This window comes from Pseudorasbora parva, chromosome 8, assembly GCF_024679245.1.
Source record: "Pseudorasbora parva isolate DD20220531a chromosome 8, ASM2467924v1, whole genome shotgun sequence".
NCBI classification, from domain to species: domain Eukaryota; kingdom Metazoa; phylum Chordata; class Actinopteri; order Cypriniformes; family Gobionidae; genus Pseudorasbora; species Pseudorasbora parva.
The window spans coordinates 3,660,961-3,678,317 of record NC_090179.1 but is presented as its reverse complement, the minus strand read 5'-3'; the positions used below and the strand labels follow the sequence as shown (position 1 = coordinate 3,678,317).

At 41.4% G+C, this 17,357-nt stretch overlaps 26 non-coding genes across 26 annotated transcripts; all 26 read right to left on the bottom strand.

Annotated features, from left to right (window-relative positions):
* Positions 1–476: 476 nt before the first annotated feature.
* Positions 477–550, bottom strand: trnat-ugu (transfer RNA threonine (anticodon UGU)). The gene has a single exon. It is a non-coding gene; the product is annotated as a tRNA-Thr (tRNA).
* Positions 551–1,356: 806 nt separating this feature from the next.
* trnar-ucu (transfer RNA arginine (anticodon UCU)) lies at positions 1,357–1,445 on the bottom strand. The gene is given in 2 exon segments: positions 1,357–1,392; positions 1,409–1,445. It is a non-coding gene; the product is annotated as a tRNA-Arg (tRNA).
* A 143-nt stretch (positions 1,446–1,588) lies between these two features.
* On the bottom strand, positions 1,589–1,662 carry trnat-ugu (transfer RNA threonine (anticodon UGU)). Its single transcript has one exon. It is a non-coding gene; the product is annotated as a tRNA-Thr (tRNA).
* A 191-nt stretch (positions 1,663–1,853) lies between these two features.
* Positions 1,854–1,927, bottom strand: trnat-agu (transfer RNA threonine (anticodon AGU)). The gene has a single exon. It is a non-coding gene; the product is annotated as a tRNA-Thr (tRNA).
* Positions 1,928–4,940: 3,013 nt separating this feature from the next.
* Positions 4,941–5,014, bottom strand: trnat-ugu (transfer RNA threonine (anticodon UGU)). The gene has a single exon. It is a non-coding gene; the product is annotated as a tRNA-Thr (tRNA).
* Positions 5,015–5,820: 806 nt separating this feature from the next.
* Positions 5,821–5,909, bottom strand: trnar-ucu (transfer RNA arginine (anticodon UCU)). The gene is given in 2 exon segments: positions 5,821–5,856; positions 5,873–5,909. It is a non-coding gene; the product is annotated as a tRNA-Arg (tRNA).
* A 143-nt stretch (positions 5,910–6,052) lies between these two features.
* Positions 6,053–6,126, bottom strand: trnat-ugu (transfer RNA threonine (anticodon UGU)). Its single transcript has one exon. It is a non-coding gene; the product is annotated as a tRNA-Thr (tRNA).
* Positions 6,127–6,317: 191 nt separating this feature from the next.
* Positions 6,318–6,391, bottom strand: trnat-agu (transfer RNA threonine (anticodon AGU)). The gene has a single exon. It is a non-coding gene; the product is annotated as a tRNA-Thr (tRNA).
* A 541-nt stretch (positions 6,392–6,932) lies between these two features.
* Positions 6,933–7,021, bottom strand: trnar-ucu (transfer RNA arginine (anticodon UCU)). Its single transcript is given in 2 exon segments — positions 6,933–6,968; positions 6,985–7,021. It is a non-coding gene; the product is annotated as a tRNA-Arg (tRNA).
* Positions 7,022–7,163: 142 nt separating this feature from the next.
* Positions 7,164–7,237, bottom strand: trnat-ugu (transfer RNA threonine (anticodon UGU)). Its single transcript has one exon. It is a non-coding gene; the product is annotated as a tRNA-Thr (tRNA).
* Positions 7,238–7,428: 191 nt separating this feature from the next.
* On the bottom strand, positions 7,429–7,502 carry trnat-agu (transfer RNA threonine (anticodon AGU)). Its single transcript has one exon. It is a non-coding gene; the product is annotated as a tRNA-Thr (tRNA).
* A 541-nt stretch (positions 7,503–8,043) lies between these two features.
* trnak-uuu (transfer RNA lysine (anticodon UUU)) lies at positions 8,044–8,132 on the bottom strand. Its single transcript is given in 2 exon segments — positions 8,044–8,079; positions 8,096–8,132. It is a non-coding gene; the product is annotated as a tRNA-Lys (tRNA).
* A 142-nt stretch (positions 8,133–8,274) lies between these two features.
* On the bottom strand, positions 8,275–8,348 carry trnat-ugu (transfer RNA threonine (anticodon UGU)). The gene has a single exon. It is a non-coding gene; the product is annotated as a tRNA-Thr (tRNA).
* Positions 8,349–8,539: 191 nt separating this feature from the next.
* Positions 8,540–8,613, bottom strand: trnat-agu (transfer RNA threonine (anticodon AGU)). Its single transcript has one exon. It is a non-coding gene; the product is annotated as a tRNA-Thr (tRNA).
* Positions 8,614–9,154: 541 nt separating this feature from the next.
* On the bottom strand, positions 9,155–9,243 carry trnar-ucu (transfer RNA arginine (anticodon UCU)). Its single transcript is given in 2 exon segments — positions 9,155–9,190; positions 9,207–9,243. It is a non-coding gene; the product is annotated as a tRNA-Arg (tRNA).
* Positions 9,244–9,385: 142 nt separating this feature from the next.
* On the bottom strand, positions 9,386–9,459 carry trnat-ugu (transfer RNA threonine (anticodon UGU)). Its single transcript has one exon. It is a non-coding gene; the product is annotated as a tRNA-Thr (tRNA).
* A 191-nt stretch (positions 9,460–9,650) lies between these two features.
* On the bottom strand, positions 9,651–9,724 carry trnat-agu (transfer RNA threonine (anticodon AGU)). The gene has a single exon. It is a non-coding gene; the product is annotated as a tRNA-Thr (tRNA).
* Positions 9,725–10,766: 1,042 nt separating this feature from the next.
* On the bottom strand, positions 10,767–10,840 carry trnat-agu (transfer RNA threonine (anticodon AGU)). Its single transcript has one exon. It is a non-coding gene; the product is annotated as a tRNA-Thr (tRNA).
* Positions 10,841–11,381: 541 nt separating this feature from the next.
* Positions 11,382–11,470, bottom strand: trnar-ucu (transfer RNA arginine (anticodon UCU)). The gene is given in 2 exon segments: positions 11,382–11,417; positions 11,434–11,470. It is a non-coding gene; the product is annotated as a tRNA-Arg (tRNA).
* A 142-nt stretch (positions 11,471–11,612) lies between these two features.
* On the bottom strand, positions 11,613–11,686 carry trnat-ugu (transfer RNA threonine (anticodon UGU)). Its single transcript has one exon. It is a non-coding gene; the product is annotated as a tRNA-Thr (tRNA).
* Positions 11,687–14,964: 3,278 nt separating this feature from the next.
* trnat-ugu (transfer RNA threonine (anticodon UGU)) lies at positions 14,965–15,038 on the bottom strand. Its single transcript has one exon. It is a non-coding gene; the product is annotated as a tRNA-Thr (tRNA).
* An 806-nt stretch (positions 15,039–15,844) lies between these two features.
* Positions 15,845–15,933, bottom strand: trnar-ucu (transfer RNA arginine (anticodon UCU)). The gene is given in 2 exon segments: positions 15,845–15,880; positions 15,897–15,933. It is a non-coding gene; the product is annotated as a tRNA-Arg (tRNA).
* Positions 15,934–16,075: 142 nt separating this feature from the next.
* trnat-ugu (transfer RNA threonine (anticodon UGU)) lies at positions 16,076–16,149 on the bottom strand. Its single transcript has one exon. It is a non-coding gene; the product is annotated as a tRNA-Thr (tRNA).
* Positions 16,150–16,340: 191 nt separating this feature from the next.
* On the bottom strand, positions 16,341–16,414 carry trnat-agu (transfer RNA threonine (anticodon AGU)). Its single transcript has one exon. It is a non-coding gene; the product is annotated as a tRNA-Thr (tRNA).
* Positions 16,415–16,955: 541 nt separating this feature from the next.
* Positions 16,956–17,044, bottom strand: trnak-uuu (transfer RNA lysine (anticodon UUU)). The gene is given in 2 exon segments: positions 16,956–16,991; positions 17,008–17,044. It is a non-coding gene; the product is annotated as a tRNA-Lys (tRNA).
* Positions 17,045–17,186: 142 nt separating this feature from the next.
* trnat-ugu (transfer RNA threonine (anticodon UGU)) lies at positions 17,187–17,260 on the bottom strand. The gene has a single exon. It is a non-coding gene; the product is annotated as a tRNA-Thr (tRNA).
* Positions 17,261–17,357: the final 97 nt, after the last annotated feature.

Sequence of the window (17,357 nt, the reverse complement as noted above, 5' to 3'; positions counted from 1 at the left end):
GCTCTACAAGTTAGAAATCTCACCAATCTTTCAGATAAATCAGCTGACCAACTCTTCCCCCTTTACATTCATTATAAATGACTGGGCAGCCTCCTGTGCAGAGTGTTCTCATACAGCCAAGGTAAAAGGCCTTGACTAGTGTCCCAAACTAACAGGGGGGAAGGTGGTCATCTGATGTACTCATAACCACACCTTAAGTGACGTGTGATCCAAATTCACAACGTCAGCGGTGACGTGAGTACCAATCACTCTCTTACTTAGTGTCCTTGGGTGGACAAAAGTAAAAATCACTACACCTAGAAGTCCAATGCGCTATCCATTGCGCCACAGAGCCACAACAACACACTTTCCAAGGCACTATGCCTTGTCCAGCACTTCTTAGCTTTCCAGTTCTTCCTTGCTGATACACACTGTTCAGCATGTAAAGACTTTCAAATGTGAAAAGTTTAAAAGTGCTCCCACAAATCCTGTGGCATAGGCACTGCTGGGATTTGAACCCAGGATCTCCTGTTTACAAGACAGGCGCTTTGACCAACTAAGCCACAGCGCCAGCTGTAATGCAAAGCATTTTGTTGGTATATAAAGCCTTAAAGAGGTAGCACATCTTGAAAACAGCTGATTACCTCATGAAAGTTTTCCCTTTGAGCGTTTATTCACAATCTAGAAGTCCAGAAGGTGTGTCCTGTAGAGACTTTTACATCTGAAAAGTTTGGATGAATACTAGTAGAAGCCACACATTTTAGGCACTGCTGGTATTCGAACCCAGGATCTCCTGTTTATTAGACAGGCGCTTTAACCAACTAAGCCACAGCGCCAGGTACTTACTTTGGTTTGATACTTTTGTATTCAAAGTCTAAAAGAGGTAGCATGTCAGGAAAAGAGCTGATTAAGTCATGATTAGGTTCCTTTGAAGTTAGAGGATTATTTCCAAAAGCTGAAAAGTGTGCAGGCTTCTATTGAGGAATAAGGGAATGTCTCAAATCATTTCATTTTGGTTAAAATCTCTCAATACTCGTGTCTTAAATGTGTTGTGAACCTCCATTTACAATAAATCTAAACTCTGTTTAAGCTAGCAGAAATGGAAAGCATTTCTTGCTAGGTAGGTGGCCATCAATTGGCAGTAGCAGTTTTTGGCCTAAACCAGTGTTTTTCAAACCATTCTTGTTATATTCCTTTTTTAAAAATGGGGACTTGACGTGAGCTAATTAGTAGAGTATTCTGTAATCTGAGCTGGGTGTGTCCAACAGGGGAAATAAGACGAAGAGGAAAGGTAGGCTTCTGAAATACTTCATGTCCGAAAAGGTTTAAGCATATGCTTGTCCAACACAAAGATATCTGAGCAAAAGTTTTTATGGATGACTCTGGTGGGACTCGAACCCACAGCCTTTGAATACCTCCATTCACAACCTAGAAGTCCAATGCGCTATCCATTGCGCCACAGAGCCACAACAACACACTTTCCAAAGGCACTATGCCTTGTCCAGCACTTCTTAGCTTTCCAGTTCTTCCTTGCTGATACACACTGTTCAGCATGTAAAGACTTGCAAATGTGAAAAGTTTAAAAGTGCTCCCACATATCCTGTGGCATAGGCACTGCTGGGATTTGAACCCAGGATCTCCTGTTTACAAGACAGGCGCTTTGACCAACTAAGCCACAGCGCCAGCTGTCACACAAAGCATTTTGTTGGTATATAAAGCCTTAAAGAGGTAGCACATCTTGAAAACAGCTGATTACCTCATGAAAGTTTTCCCTTTGAGCCTTTATTCACAACCTAGAAGTCCAGAAGGTGTGTCCTGTAGAGACTTTTACATCTGAAAAGTTTGGATGAATACTAGTAGAAGGCACACATTTTAGGCACTGCTGGGATTCGAACCCAGGATCTCCTGTTTACTAGACAGGCGCTTTAACCAACTAAGCCACAGCGCCAGGTACTTACTTTGGTTTGATACTTTTGTATTCAAAGTCTAAAAGAGGTAGCATGTCAGGAAAAGAGCTGATTAAGTCATGATTAGGTTCCTTTGAAGTTAGAGGATTATTTCCAAAAGCTGAAAAGTGTGCAGGCTTCTATTGAGGAATAAGGGAATGTCTCAAATCATTTCATTTTGGTTAAAATCTCTCAATACTCGTGTCTTAAATGTATTGTGAACCTCCATTTACAATAAATCTAAACTCTGTTTAAGCTAGCAGAAATGGAAAGCATTTCTTGCTAGGTAGGTGGCCATCAATTGGCAGTAGCAGTTTTTGGCCTAAACCAGTGTTTTTCAAACCATTCTTGTTATATTCCTTTTTTAAAAATGGGGACTTGACGTGAGCTAATTAGTAGAGTATTCTGTAATCTGAGCTGGGTGTGTCCAACAGGGGAAATAAGACGAAGAGGAAAGGTAGGCTTCTGAAATACTTCATGTCCGAAAAGGTTTAAGCATATGCTTGTCCAACACAAAGATATCTGAGCAAAAGTTTTTATGGATGACTCTGGTGGGACTCGAACCCACAGCCTTTGAATACCTCCATTCACAACCTATGTAGTGAACAGCACATTCTAGGGCCCAGTTTATGGCCGGGCCCCTCTTTGCCCATAACAGTGGACAAAGGTTTGCTCCATTTTGATTGGATCTTGTTGGACTAGCACAAACAAGATGTCCAACGCCATCAGATAAAGATGCTTGGACAACAGCCAGACACCTCTTTGAGGGCAAGAAGAAGACCTCTAGTACAAGCCCAGGAAGGACAGGACTTCTCATTGGTCCACATGCAGTTTCTGCCCTTCACCCATCTAGAGATGGATCCCTAATGACCTGATTTGTGACGGCCATAAACATTCCTCGGGACTTCAGCAGTAGTGGGTGAAACAAAGAAAGACCAAACTGATCCATCCAAATCCATTCACAACTATGTTTGGAAACCTTAAGACTGATGTAAACTACACACATCCATCTCATACTTATTCAGAGAAATAAGTATTCTCAGTGACAGCTATTTGTAATGCAACATCTTCCACAAATGCAGCTGTTAATGAACAAATGAATGAACACATGACAGTTCAATCTTTTTCCATCATGTTTGGTGTCTATTTGTTTAGTATATTGCCAAGGGTATTCTGATTGTGGTTTGGAAAGTGAGAAATGCATTGATGAACTTTAAAGACACTTTAAAGACTTCTAACTGTGTACAGTATGCAAATGAGTTCCACAGGGGAAAGAAGGGTGGGCCACACTGTGTGCCCTCTCTGATGCCAGCAGCCAATAGCAACACTGGAATGGAGAAGCGCCAAATTGCAATCTCCTCCTATTCAGAAAAGGATAAAGGTACCCTTTCAATAGACACACCTTGTTCTGAGTCTGTCCCCTGAGGATTAGACTGTGACAGAGCAATCAGGTTCTGAGTCTCCTCCATGCGAGAGACAAACAGTTCACCAAGTTCTGAGTCTGTCCCGTGAGGATTAGACTGTGACAGAGCAACCAGGTTCTGAGTCTCCACATCCGAGAGACAAACAGTTCACCAAGTTCTGAGTCTGTCCGCCGAGGATTAGACTGTGACAGAGCAACCAAGTTCTGAGCCTCTGGTTTAACCAGAGAGACAACACAAGATCCGAGGATCTGAATCTACAGCTTGTGAGGCAGTGACAGATACGACAACGTTCTGAGCCTCCAGCCTGTGAGGAAAGAGACATTAACCAACACTACGTTCAGAGTTTTAGTCCAGCGAGACGACTACAGCGCCTCCTGAGTCTCCATGCTAAAGAGACCAGAGCAGATTGACCAACTTCTGAGTGTCTGGTCCAAAGAGGCAGAAGACACACAGAGACATTTGCAACAAGGTTAAGCTCAGGAGAGCAAACCTTCACTTTAAGGTTCCTTCGTCTGCGTGTTCCAGATTAAGGACCTTCTGCACCTACTTCAGGGCCTCATCTGCGTGTTCCAGATTTTAGGACCCTTTGGTGCCCCAGGAGATCAGCATCCCACAGATCTTCGTGTTCAAGGCTGTTGAAACGGATTCCAGCTCCTTTCTTTACTGCACTGTCTCCCAGCAAAACCATTGGAAGAAGTCATCACCATCGGACTGCTTACTCAACCACATGGAACGTAAATATCACTTAACCAAACCTCTTTCTAGAGACCTTGGCATTGTTGTATATTATCAGTATATGATTTTCTAATTTACATTAGAGGTAATATAACTGATGCTAGTTAATAACAAATAATCTTTCGTTTATTTGTTTGATACATAATAAGGTTCTTCACCTTAGTTTCAGAGAAACAACAGTTTATCTTTCCGTAAGATAACGTATCTCTTCTATAGCCACACTTAACTTACTCACATGTATTTTACGCATTTTACGCACTTTATTCCTTTATCATTCATTGTATTCATTTAGTAGTTGTGTTAAATGTTCTGTTTATCTTTTGTTAATAAAATCTATTTTATTACAATTGTGTCTTCCTTGTGCTGATAAGGCAGAAAAGGCTCTACAAGTTAGAAATCTCACCAATCTTTCAGATAAATCAGCTGACCAACTCTTCCCCCTTTACATTCATTATAAATGACTGGGCAGCCTCCTGTGCAGAGTGTTCTCATACAGCCAAGGTAAAAGGCCTTGACTAGTGTCCCAAACTAACAGGGGGGAAGGTGGTCATCTGATGTACTCATAACCACACCTTAAGTGACGTGTGATCCAAATTCACAACGTCAGCGGTGACGTGAGTACCAATCACTCTCTTACTTAGTGTCCTTGGGTGGACAAAAGTAAAAATCACTACACCTAGAAGTCCAATGCGCTATCCATTGCGCCACAGAGCCACAACAACACACTTTCCAAGGCACTATGCCTTGTCCAGCACTTCTTAGCTTTCCAGTTCTTCCTTGCTGATACACACTGTTCAGCATGTAAAGACTTTCAAATGTGAAAAGTTTAAAAGTGCTCCCACAAATCCTGTGGCATAGGCACTGCTGGGATTTGAACCCAGGATCTCCTGTTTACAAGACAGGCGCTTTGACCAACTAAGCCACAGCGCCAGCTGTAATGCAAAGCATTTTGTTGGTATATAAAGCCTTAAAGAGGTAGCACATCTTGAAAACAGCTGATTACCTCATGAAAGTTTTCCCTTTGAGCGTTTATTCACAATCTAGAAGTCCAGAAGGTGTGTCCTGTAGAGACTTTTACATCTGAAAAGTTTGGATGAATACTAGTAGAAGCCACACATTTTAGGCACTGCTGGTATTCGAACCCAGGATCTCCTGTTTATTAGACAGGCGCTTTAACCAACTAAGCCACAGCGCCAGGTACTTACTTTGGTTTGATACTTTTGTATTCAAAGTCTAAAAGAGGTAGCATGTCAGGAAAAGAGCTGATTAAGTCATGATTAGGTTCCTTTGAAGTTAGAGGATTATTTCCAAAAGCTGAAAAGTGTGCAGGCTTCTATTGAGGAATAAGGGAATGTCTCAAATCATTTCATTTTGGTTAAAATCTCTCAATACTCGTGTCTTAAATGTGTTGTGAACCTCCATTTACAATAAATCTAAACTCTGTTTAAGCTAGCAGAAATGGAAAGCATTTCTTGCTAGGTAGGTGGCCATCAATTGGCAGTAGCAGTTTTTGGCCTAAACCAGTGTTTTTCAAACCATTCTTGTTATATTCCTTTTTTAAAAATGGGGACTTGACGTGAGCTAATTAGTAGAGTATTCTGTAATCTGAGCTGGGTGTGTCCAACAGGGGAAATAAGACGAAGAGGAAAGGTAGGCTTCTGAAATACTTCATGTCCGAAAAGGTTTAAGCATATGCTTGTCCAACACAAAGATATCTGAGCAAAAGTTTTTATGGATGACTCTGGTGGGACTCGAACCCACAGCCTTTGAATACCTCCATTCACAACCTAGAAGTCCAATGCGCTATCCATTGCGCCACAGAGCCACAACAACACACTTTCCAAAGGCACTATGCCTTGTCCAGCACTTCTTAGCTTTCCAGTTCTTCCTTGCTGATACACACTGTTCAGCATGTAAAGACTTGCAAATGTGAAAAGTTTAAAAGTGCTCCCACATATCCTGTGGCATAGGCACTGCTGGGATTTGAACCCAGGATCTCCTGTTTACAAGACAGGCGCTTTGACCAACTAAGCCACAGCGCCAGCTGTCACACAAAGCATTTTGTTGGTATATAAAGCCTTAAAGAGGTAGCACATCTTGAAAACAGCTGATTACCTCATGAAAGTTTTCCCTTTGAGCCTTTATTCACAACCTAGAAGTCCAGAAGGTGTGTCCTGTAGAGACTTTTACATCTGAAAAGTTTGGATGAATACTAGTAGAAGGCACACATTTTAGGCACTGCTGGGATTCGAACCCAGGATCTCCTGTTTACTAGACAGGCGCTTTAACCAACTAAGCCACAGCGCCAGGTACTTACTTTGGTTTGATACTTTTGTATTCAAAGTCTAAAAGAGGTAGCATGTCAGGAAAAGAGCTGATTAAGTCATGATTAGGTTCCTTTGAAGTTAGAGGATTATTTCCAAAAGCTGAAAAGTGTGCAGGCTTCTATTGAGGAATAAGGGAATGTCTCAAATCATTTCATTTTGGTTAAAATCTCTCAATACTCGTGTCTTAAATGTGTTGTGAACCTCCATTTACAATAAATCTAAACTCTGTTTAAGCTAGCAGAAATGGAAAGCATTTCTTGCTAGGTAGGTGGCCATCAATTGGCAGTAGCAGTTTTTGGCCTAAACCAGTGTTTTTCAAACCATTCTTGTTATATTCCTTTTTTAAAAATGGGGACTTGACGTGAGCTAATTAGTAGAGTATTCTGTAATCTGAGCTGGGTGTGTCCAACAGGGGAAATAAGACGAAGAGGAAAGTTAGGCTTCTGAAATACTTCATGTCCGAAAAGGTTTAATCATATGCTTGTCCAACACAAAGATATCTGAGCAAAAGTTTTTATGGATGACTCTGGTGGGACTCGAACCCACAGCCTTTGAATACCTCCATTCACAACCTAGAAGTCCAATGCGCTATCCATTGCGCCACAGAGCCACAACAACACACTTTCCAAGGCACTATGCCTTGTCCAGCACTTCTTAGCTTTCCAGTTCTTCCTTGCTGATACACACTGTTCAGCATGTAAAGACTTTCAAATGTGAAAAGTTTAAAAGTGCTCCCACAAATCCTGTGGCATAGGCACTGCTGGGATTTGAACCCAGGATCTCCTGTTTACAAGACAGGCGCTTTGACCAACTAAGCCACAGCGCCAGCTGTAATGCAAAGCATTTTGTTGGTATATAAAGCCTTAAAGAGGTAGCACATCTTGAAAACAGCTGATTACCTCATGAAAGTTTTCCCTTTGAGCCTTTATTCACAACCTAGAAGTCCAGAAGGTGTGTCCTGTAGAGACTTTTACATCTGAAAAGTTTGGATGAATACTAGTAGAAGGCACAGATTTTAGGCACTGCTGGGATTCGAACCCAGGATCTCCTGTTTACTAGACAGGCGCTTTAACCAACTAAGCCACAGCGCCAGGTACTTACTTTGGTTTGATACTTTTGTATTCAAAGTCTAAAAGAGGTAGCATGTCAGGAAAAGAGCTGATTAAGTCATGATTAGGTTCCTTTGAAGTTAGAGGATTATTTTCAAAAGCTGAAAAGTGTGCAGGCTTCTATTGAGGAATAAGGGAATGTCTCAAATCATTTCATTTTGGTTAAAATCTCTCAATACTCGTGTCTTAAATGTGTTGTGAAGCTCCATTTACAATAAATCTAAACTCTGTTTAAGCTAGCAGAAATGGAAAGCATTTCTTGCTAGGTAGGTGGCCATCAATTGGCAGTAGCAGTTTTTGGCCTAAACCAGTGTTTTTCAAACCATTCTTGTTATATTCCTTTTTTAAAAATGGGGACTTGACGTGAGCTAATTAGTAGAGTATTCTGTAATCTGAGCTGGGTGTGTCCAACAGGGGAAATAAGACAAAGAGGAAAGGTAGGCTTCTGAAATACTTCATGTCCGAAAAGGTTTAATCATATGCTTGTCCAACACAAAGATATCTGAGCAAAAGATTTTATGGATGACTCTGGTGGGACTCGAACCCACAGCCTTTGAATACCTCCATTCACAACCTAAAAGTCCAATGCGCTATCCATTGCGCCACAGAGCCACAACAACACACTTTCCAAGGCACTATGCCTTGTCCAGCACTTCTTAGCTTTCCAGTTCTTCCTTGCTGATACACACTGTTCAGCATGTAAAGACTTTCAAATGTGAAAAGTTTAAAAGTGCTCCCACAAATCCTGTGGCATAGGCACTGCTGGGATTTGAACCCAGGATCTCCTGTTTACAAGACAGGCGCTTTGACCAACTAAGCCACAGCGCCAGCTGTAATGCAAAGCATTTTGTTGGTATATAAAGCCTTAAAGAGGTAGCACAGCTTGAAAACAGCTGATTACCTCATGAAAGTTTTCCCTTTGAGCCTTTATTCACAACCTAGAAGTCCAGAAGGTGTGTCCTGTAGAGACTTTTACATCTGAAAAGTTTGGATGAATACTAGTAGAAGCCACACATTTTAGGCACTGCTGGGATTCGAACCCAGGATCTCCTGTTTACTAGACAGGCGCTTTAACCAACTAAGCCACAGCGCCAGGCACTTACTTTGGTTTGATACTTTTGTATTCAAAGTCTAAAAGAGGTAGCATGTCAGGAAAAGAGCTGATTAAGTCATGATTAGGTTCCTTTGAAGTTAGAGGATTATTTCCAAAAGCTGAAAAGTGTGCATGCTTCTATTGAGTAATAAGGGAATGTCTCAAATCATTTCATTTTGGTTAAAATCTCTCAATATTTGTGTCTCAAATGTGTTGTGAACCTCCATTTACAATAAATCTAAACTCTGTTTAAGCTAGCAGAAATGGAAAGCATTTCTTGCTAGGTAGGTGGCCATCAATTGGCAGTAGCAGTTTTTGGCCTAAACCAGTGTTTTTCAAACCATTCTTGTTATATTCCTTTTTTAAAAATGGGGACTTGACGTGAGCTAATTAGTAGAGTATTCTGTAATCTGAGCTGGGTGTGTCCAACAGGGGAAATAAGACGAAGAGGAAAGTTAGGCTTCTGAAATACTTCATGTCCGAAAAGGTTTAATCATATGCTTGTCCAACACAAAGATATCTGAGCAAAAGTTTTTATGGATGACTCTGGTGGGACTCGAACCCACAGCCTTTGAATACCTCCATTCACAACCTAGAAGTCCAATGCGCTATCCATTGCGCCACAGAGCCACAACAACACACTTTCCAAGGCACTATGCCTTGTCCAGCACTTCTTAGCTTTCCAGTTCTTCCTTGCTGATACACACTGTTCAGCATGTAAAGACTTTCAAATGTGAAAAGTTTAAAAGTGCTCCCACAAATCCTGTGGCATAGGCACTGCTGGGATTTGAACCCAGGATCTCCTGTTTACAAGACAGGCGCTTTGACCAACTAAGCCACAGCGCCAGCTGTAATGCAAAGCATTTTGTTGGTATATAAAGCCTTAAAGAGGTAGCACATCTTGAAAACAGCTGATTACCTCATGAAAGTTTTCCCTTTGAGCCTTTATTCACAACCTAGAAGTCCAGAAGGTGTGTCCTGTAGAGACTTTTACATCTGAAAAGTTTGGATGAATACTAGTAGAAGGCACACATTTTAGGCACTGCTGGGATTCGAACCCAGGATCTCCTGTTTACTAGACAGGCGCTTTAACCAACTAAGCCGCAGCGCCAGGTAGTTACTTTGGTTTGATACTTTTGTATTCAAAGTCTAAAAGAGGTAGCATGTCAGGAAAAGAGCTGATTAAGTCATGATTAGGTTCCTTTGAAGTTAGAGGATTATTTCCAAAAGCTGAAAAGTGTGCAGGCTTCTATTGAGGAATAAGGGAATGTCTCAAATCATTTCATTTTGGTTAAAATCTCTCAATACTCGTGTCTTAAATGTGTTGTGAACCTCCATTTACAATAAATCTAAACTCTGTTTAAGCTAGCAGAAATGGAAAGCATTTCTTGCTAGGTAGGTGGCCATCAATTGGCAGTAGCAGTTTTTGGCCTAAACCAGTGTTTTTCAAACCATTCTTGTTATATTCCTTTTTTAAAAATGGGGACTTGACGTGAGCTAATTAGTAGAGTATTCTGTAATCTGAGCTGGGTGTGTCCAACAGGGGAAATAAGACGAAGAGGAAAGGTAGGCTTCTGAAATACTTCATGTCCGAAAAGGTTTAAGCATATGCTTGTCCAACACAAAGATATCTGAGCAAAAGTTTTTATGGATGACTCTGGTGGGACTCGAACCCACAGCCTTTGAATACCTCCATTCACAACCTATGTAGTGAACAGCACATTCTAGGGCCCAGTTTATGGCCGGGCCCCTCTTTGCCCATAACAGTGGACAAAGGTTTGCTCCATTTTGATTGGATCTTGTTGGACTAGCACAAACAAGATGTCCAACGCCATCAGATAAAGATGCTTGGACAACAGCCAGACACCTCTTTGAGGGCAAGAAGAAGACCTCTAGTACAAGCCCAGGAAGGACAGGACTTCTAACTTTTCGCCTAACTAAGCCACAGCGCCAGCTGTCACCAGCTGTCACACAAAGCATTTTGTTGGTATATAAAGCCTTAAAGAGGTAGCACATCTTGAAAACAGCTGATAACCTCATGAAAGTTTTCCCTTTGAGCCTTTATTCACAACCTAGAAGTCCAGAAGGTGTGTCCTGTAGAGACTTTTACATCTGAAAAGTTTGGATGAATACTAGTAGAAGGCACACATTTTAGGCACTGCTGGGATTCGAACCCAGGATCTCCTGTTTACTAGACAGGCGCTTTAACCAACTAAGCCACAGCGCCAGGTACTTACTTTGGTTTGATACTTTTGTATTCAAAGTCTAAAAGAGGTAGCATGTCAGGAAAAGAGCTGATTAAGTCATGATTAGGTTCCTTTGAAGTTAGAGGATTATTTCCAAAAGCTGAAAAGTGTGCAGGCTTCTATTGAGGAATAAGGGAATGTCTCAAATCATTTCATTTTGGTTAAAATCTCTCAATACTCGTGTCTTAAATGTGTTGTGAACCTCCATTTACAATAAATCTAAACTCTGTTTAAGCTAGCAGAAATGGAAAGCATTTCTTGCTAGGTAGGTGGCCATCAATTGGCAGTAGCAGTTTTTGGCCTAAACCAGTGTTTTTCAAACCATTCTTGTTATATTCCTTTTTTAAAAATGGGGACTTGACGTGAGCTAATTAGTAGAGTATTCTGTAATCTGAGCTGGGTGTGTCCAACAGGGGAAATAAGACGAAGAGGAAAGTTAGGCTTCTGAAATACTTCATGTCCGAAAAGGTTTAAGCATATGCTTGTCCAACACAAAGATATCTGAGCAAAAGTTTTTATGGATGACTCTGGTGGGACTCGAACCCACAGCCTTTGAATACCTCCATTCACAATTTAGAAGTCCAATGCGCTATCCATTGCGCCACAGAGCCACAACAACACACTTTCCAAGGCACTATGCCTTGTCCAGCACTTCTTAGCTTTCCAGTTCTTCCTTGCTGATACACACTGTTCAGCATGTAAAGACTTTCAAATGTGAAAAGTTTAAAAGTGCTCCCACATATCCTGTGGCATAGGCACTGCTGGGATTTGAACCCAGGATCTCCTGTTTACAAGACAGGCGCTTTGACCAACTAAGCCACAGCGCCAGCTGTCACACAAAGCATTTTGTTGGTATATAAAGCCTTAAAGAGGTAGCACATCTTGAAAACAGCTGATAACCTCATGAAAGTTTTCCCTTTGAGCCTTTATTCACAACCTAGAAGTCCAGAAGGTGTGTCCTGTAGAGACTTTTACATCTGAAAAGTTTGGATGAATACTAGTAGAAGCCACACATTTTAGGCACTGCTGGTATTCGAACCCAGGATCTCCTGTTTATTAGACAGGCGCTTTAACCAACTAAGCCACAGCGCCAGGTACTTACTTTGGTTTGATACTTTTGTATTCAAAGTCTAAAAGAGGTAGCATGTCAGGAAAAGAGCTGATTAAGTCATGATTAGGTTCCTTTGAAGTTAGAGGATTATTTCCAAAAGCTGAAAAGTGTGCAGGCTTCTATTGAGGAATAAGGGAATGTCTCAAATCATTTCATTTTGGTTAAAATCTCTCAATACTCGTGTCTTAAATGTGTTGTGAACCTCCATTTACAATAAATCTAAACTCTGTTTAAGCTAGCAGAAATGGAAAGCATTTCTTGCTAGGTAGGTGGCCATCAATTGGCAGTAGCAGTTTTTGGCCTAAACCAGTGTTTTTCAAACCATTCTTGTTATATTCCTTTTTTAAAAATGGGGACTTGACGTGAGCTAATTAGTAGAGTATTCTGTAATCTGAGCTGGGTGTGTCCAACAGGGGAAATAAGACGAAGAGGAAAGGTAGGCTTCTGAAATACTTCATGTCCGAAAAGGTTTAAGCATATGCTTGTCCAACACAAAGATATCTGAGCAAAAGTTTTTATGGATGACTCTGGTGGGACTCGAACCCACAGCCTTTGAATACCTCCATTCACAACCTATGTAGTGAACAGCACATTCTAGGGCCCAGTTTATGGCCGGGCCCCTCTTTGCCCATAACAGTGGACAAAGGTTTGCTCCATTTTGATTGGATCTTGTTGGACTAGCACAAACAAGATGTCCAACGCCATCAGATAAAGATGCTTGGACAACAGCCAGACACCTCTTTGAGGGCAAGAAGAAGACCTCTAGTACAAGCCCAGGAAGGACAGGACTTCTCATTGGTCCACATGCAGTTTCTGCCCTTCACCCATCTAGAGATGGATCCCTAATGACCTGATTTGTGACGGCCATAAACATTCCTCGGGACTTCAGCAGTAGTGGGTGAAACAAAGAAAGACCAAACTGATCCATCCAAATCCATTCACAACTATGTTTGGAAACCTTAAGACTGATGTAAACTACACACATCCATCTCATACTTATTCAGAGAAATAAGTATTCTCAGTGACAGCTATTTGTAATGCAACATCTTCCACAAATGCAGCTGTTAATGAACAAATGAATGAACACATGACAGTTCAATCTTTTTCCATCATGTTTGGTGTCTATTTGTTTAGTATATTGCCAAGGGTATTCTGATTGTGGTTTGGAAAGTGAGAAATGCATTGATGAACTTTAAAGACACTTTAAAGACTTCTAACTGTGTACAGTATGCAAATGAGTTCCACAGGGGAAAGAAGGGTGGGCCACACTGTGTGCCCTCTCTGATGCCAGCAGCCAATAGCAACACTGGAATGGAGAAGCGCCAAATTGCAATCTCCTCCTATTCAGAAAAGGATAAAGGTACCCTTTCAATAGACACACCTTGTTCTGAGTCTGTCCCCTGAGGATTAGACTGTGACAGAGCAATCAGGTTCTGAGTCTCCTCCATGCGAGAGACAAACAGTTCACCAAGTTCTGAGTCTGTCCCGTGAGGATTAGACTGTGACAGAGCAACCAGGTTCTGAGTCTCCACATCCGAGAGACAAACAGTTCACCAAGTTCTGAGTCTGTCCGCCGAGGATTAGACTGTGACAGAGCAACCAAGTTCTGAGCCTCTGGTTTAACCAGAGAGACAACACAAGATCCGAGGATCTGAATCTACAGCTTGTGAGGCAGTGACAGATACGACAACGTTCTGAGCCTCCAGCCTGTGAGGAAAGAGACATTAACCAACACTACGTTCAGAGTTTTAGTCCAGCGAGACGACTACAGCGCGTCCTGAGTCTCCATGCTAAAGAGACCAGAGCAGATTGACCAACTTCTGAGTGTCTGGTCCAAAGAGGCAGAAGACACACAGAGACATTTGCAACAAGGTTAAGCTCAGGAGAGCAAACCTTCACTTTAAGGTTCCTTCGTCTGCGTGTTCCAGATTAAGGACCTTCTGCACCTACTTCAGGGCCTCATCTGCGTGTTCCAGATTTTAGGACCCTTTGGTGCCCCAGGAGATCAGCATCCCACAGATCTTCGTGTTCAAGGCTGTTGAAACGGATTCCAGCTCCTTTCTTTACTGCACTGTCTCCCAGCAAAACCATTGGAAGAAGTCATCACCATCGGACTGCTTACTCAACCACATGGAACGTAAATATCACTTAACCAAACCTCTTTCTAGAGACCTTGGCATTGTTGTATATTATCAGTATATGATTTTCTAATTTACATTAGAGGTAATATAACTGATGCTAGTTAATAACAAATAATCTTTCGTTTATTTGTTTGATACATAATAAGGTTCTTCACCTTAGTTTCAGAGAAACAACAGTTTATCTTTCCGTAAGATAACGTATCTCTTCTATAGCCACACTTAACTTACTCACATGTATTTTACGCATTTTACGCACTTTATTCCTTTATCATTCATTGTATTCATTTAGTAGTTGTGTTAAATGTTCTGTTTATCTTTTGTTAATAAAATCTATTTTATTACAATTGTGTCTTCCTTGTGCTGATAAGGCAGAAAAGGCTCTACAAGTTAGAAATCTCACCAATCTTTCAGATAAATCAGCTGACCAACTCTTCCCCCTTTACATTCATTATAAATGACTGGGCAGCCTCCTGTGCGGAGTGTTCTCATACAGCCAAGGTAAAAGGCCTTGACTAGTGTCCCAAACTAACAGGGGGGAAGGTGGTCATCTGATGTACTCATAACCACACCTTAAGTGACGTGTGATCCAAATTCACAACGTCAGCGGTGACGTGAGTACCAATCACTCTCTTACTTAGTGTCCTTGGGTGGACAAAAGTAAAAATCACTACACCTAGAAGTCCAATGCGCTATCCATTGCGCCACAGAGCCACAACAACACACTTTCCAAGGCACTATGCCTTGTCCAGCACTTCTTAGCTTTCCAGTTCTTCCTTGCTGATACACACTGTTCAGCATGTAAAGACTTTCAAATGTGAAAAGTTTAAAAGTGCTCCCACAAATCCTGTGGCATAGGCACTGCTGGGATTTGAACCCAGGATCTCCTGTTTACAAGACAGGCGCTTTGACCAACTAAGCCACAGCGCCAGCTGTAATGCAAAGCATTTTGTTGGTATATAAAGCCTTAAAGAGGTAGCACATCTTGAAAACAGCTGATTACCTCATGAAAGTTTTCCCTTTGAGCCTTTATTCACAACCTAGAAGTCCAGAAGGTGTGTCCTGTAGAGACTTTTACATCTGAAAAGTTTGGATGAATACTAGTAGAAGCCACACATTTTAGGCACTGCTGGTATTCGAACCCAGGATCTCCTGTTTATTAGACAGGCGCTTTAACCAACTAAGCCACAGCGCCAGGTACTTACTTTGGTTTGATACTTTTGTATTCAAAGTCTAAAAGAGGTAGCATGTCAGGAAAAGAGCTGATTAAGTCATGATTAGGTTCCTTTGAAGTTAGAGGATTATTTCCAAAAGCTGAAAAGTGTGCAGGCTTCTATTGAGGAATAAGGGAATGTCTCAAATCATTTCATTTTGGTTAAAATCTCTCAATACTCGTGTCTTAAATGTGTTGTGAACCTCCATTTACAATAAATCTAAACTCTGTTTAAGCTAGCAGAAATGGAAAGCATTTCTTGCTAGGTAGGTGGCCATCAATTGGCAGTAGCAGTTTTTGGCCTAAACCAGTGTTTTTCAAACCATTCTTGTTATATTCCTTTTTTAAAAATGGGGACTTGACGTGAGCTAATTAGTAGAGTATTCTGTAATCTGAGCTGGGTGTGTCCAACAGGGGAAATAAGACGAAGAGGAAAGGTAGGCTTCTGAAATACTTCATGTCCGAAAAGGTTTAAGCATATGCTTGTCCAACACAAAGATATCTGAGCAAAAGTTTTTATGGATGACTCTGGTGGGACTCGAACCCACAGCCTTTGAATACCTCCATTCACAACCTAGAAGTCCAATGCGCTATCCATTGCGCCACAGAGCCACAACAACACACTTTCCAAGGCACTATGCCTTGTCCAGCACTTCTTAGCTTTCCAGTTCTTCCTTGCTGATACACACTGTTCAGCATGTAAAGACTTGCAAATGTGAAAAGTTTAAAAGTGCTCCCACATATCCTGTGGCATAGGCACTGCTGGGATTTGAACCCAGGATCTCCTGTTTACAAGACAGGCGCTTTGACCAACTAAGCCACAGCGCCAGCTGTCACACAAAGCATTTTGTTGGTATATAAAGCCTTAAAGAGGTAGCACATCTTGAAAACAGCTGATTACCTCATGAAAGTTTTCCCTTTGAGCCTTTATTCACAACCTAGAAGTCCAGAAGGTGTGTCCTGTAGAGACTTTTACATCTGAAAAGTTTGGATGAATACTAGTAGAAGGCACACATTTTAGGCACTGCTGGGATTCGAACCCAGGATCTCCTGTTTACTAGACAGGCGCTTTAACCAACTAAGCCACAGCGCCAGGTACTTACTTTGGTTTGATACTTTTGTATTCAAAGTCTAAAAGAGGTAGCATGTCAGGAAAAGAGCTGATTAAGTCATGATTAGGTTCCTTTGAAGTTAGAGGATTATTTCCAAAAGCTGAAAAGTGTGCAGGCTTCTATTGAGGAATAAGGGAATGTCTCAAATCATTTCATTTTGGTTAAAATCTCTCAATACTCGTGTCTTAAATGTGTTGTGAACCTCCATTTACAATAAATCTAAACTCTGTTTAAGCTAGCAGAAATGGAAAGCATTTCTTGCTAGGTAGGTGGCCATCAATTGGCAGTAGCAGTTTTTGGCCTAAACCAGTGTTTTTCAAACCATTCTTGTTATATTCCTTTTTTAAAAATGGGGACTTGACGTGAGCTAATTAGTAGAGTATTCTGTAATCTGAGCTGGGTGTGTCCAACAGGGGAAATAAGACGAAGAGGAAAGGTAGGCTTCTGAAATACTTCATGTCCGAAAAGGTTTAATCATATGCTTGTCCAACACAAAGATATCTGAGCAAAAGATTTTATGGATGACTCTTGTGGGACTCAAACCCACAGCCTTTGAATACCTCCATTCACAACCTAAAAGTCCAATGCGCTATCCATTGCGCCACAGAGCCACAACAACACACTTTCCAAGGCACTATGCCTTGTCCAGCACTTCTTAGCTTTCCAGTTCTTCCTTGCTGATACACACTGTTCAGCATGTAAAGACTTTCAAATAAGAAAAGTTTAAAAGTGCTCCCACAAATCCTGTGGCATAGGCACTGCTGGGATTTGAACCCAGGATCTCCTGTTTACAAGACAGGCGCTTTGACCAACTAAGCCACAGCGCCAGCTGTAATGCAAAGCATTTTGTTGGTATATAAAGCCTTAAAGAGGTAGCACATCTTGAAAACAGCTGATTACCTCATGAAAGTTTTCCCTTTGAGC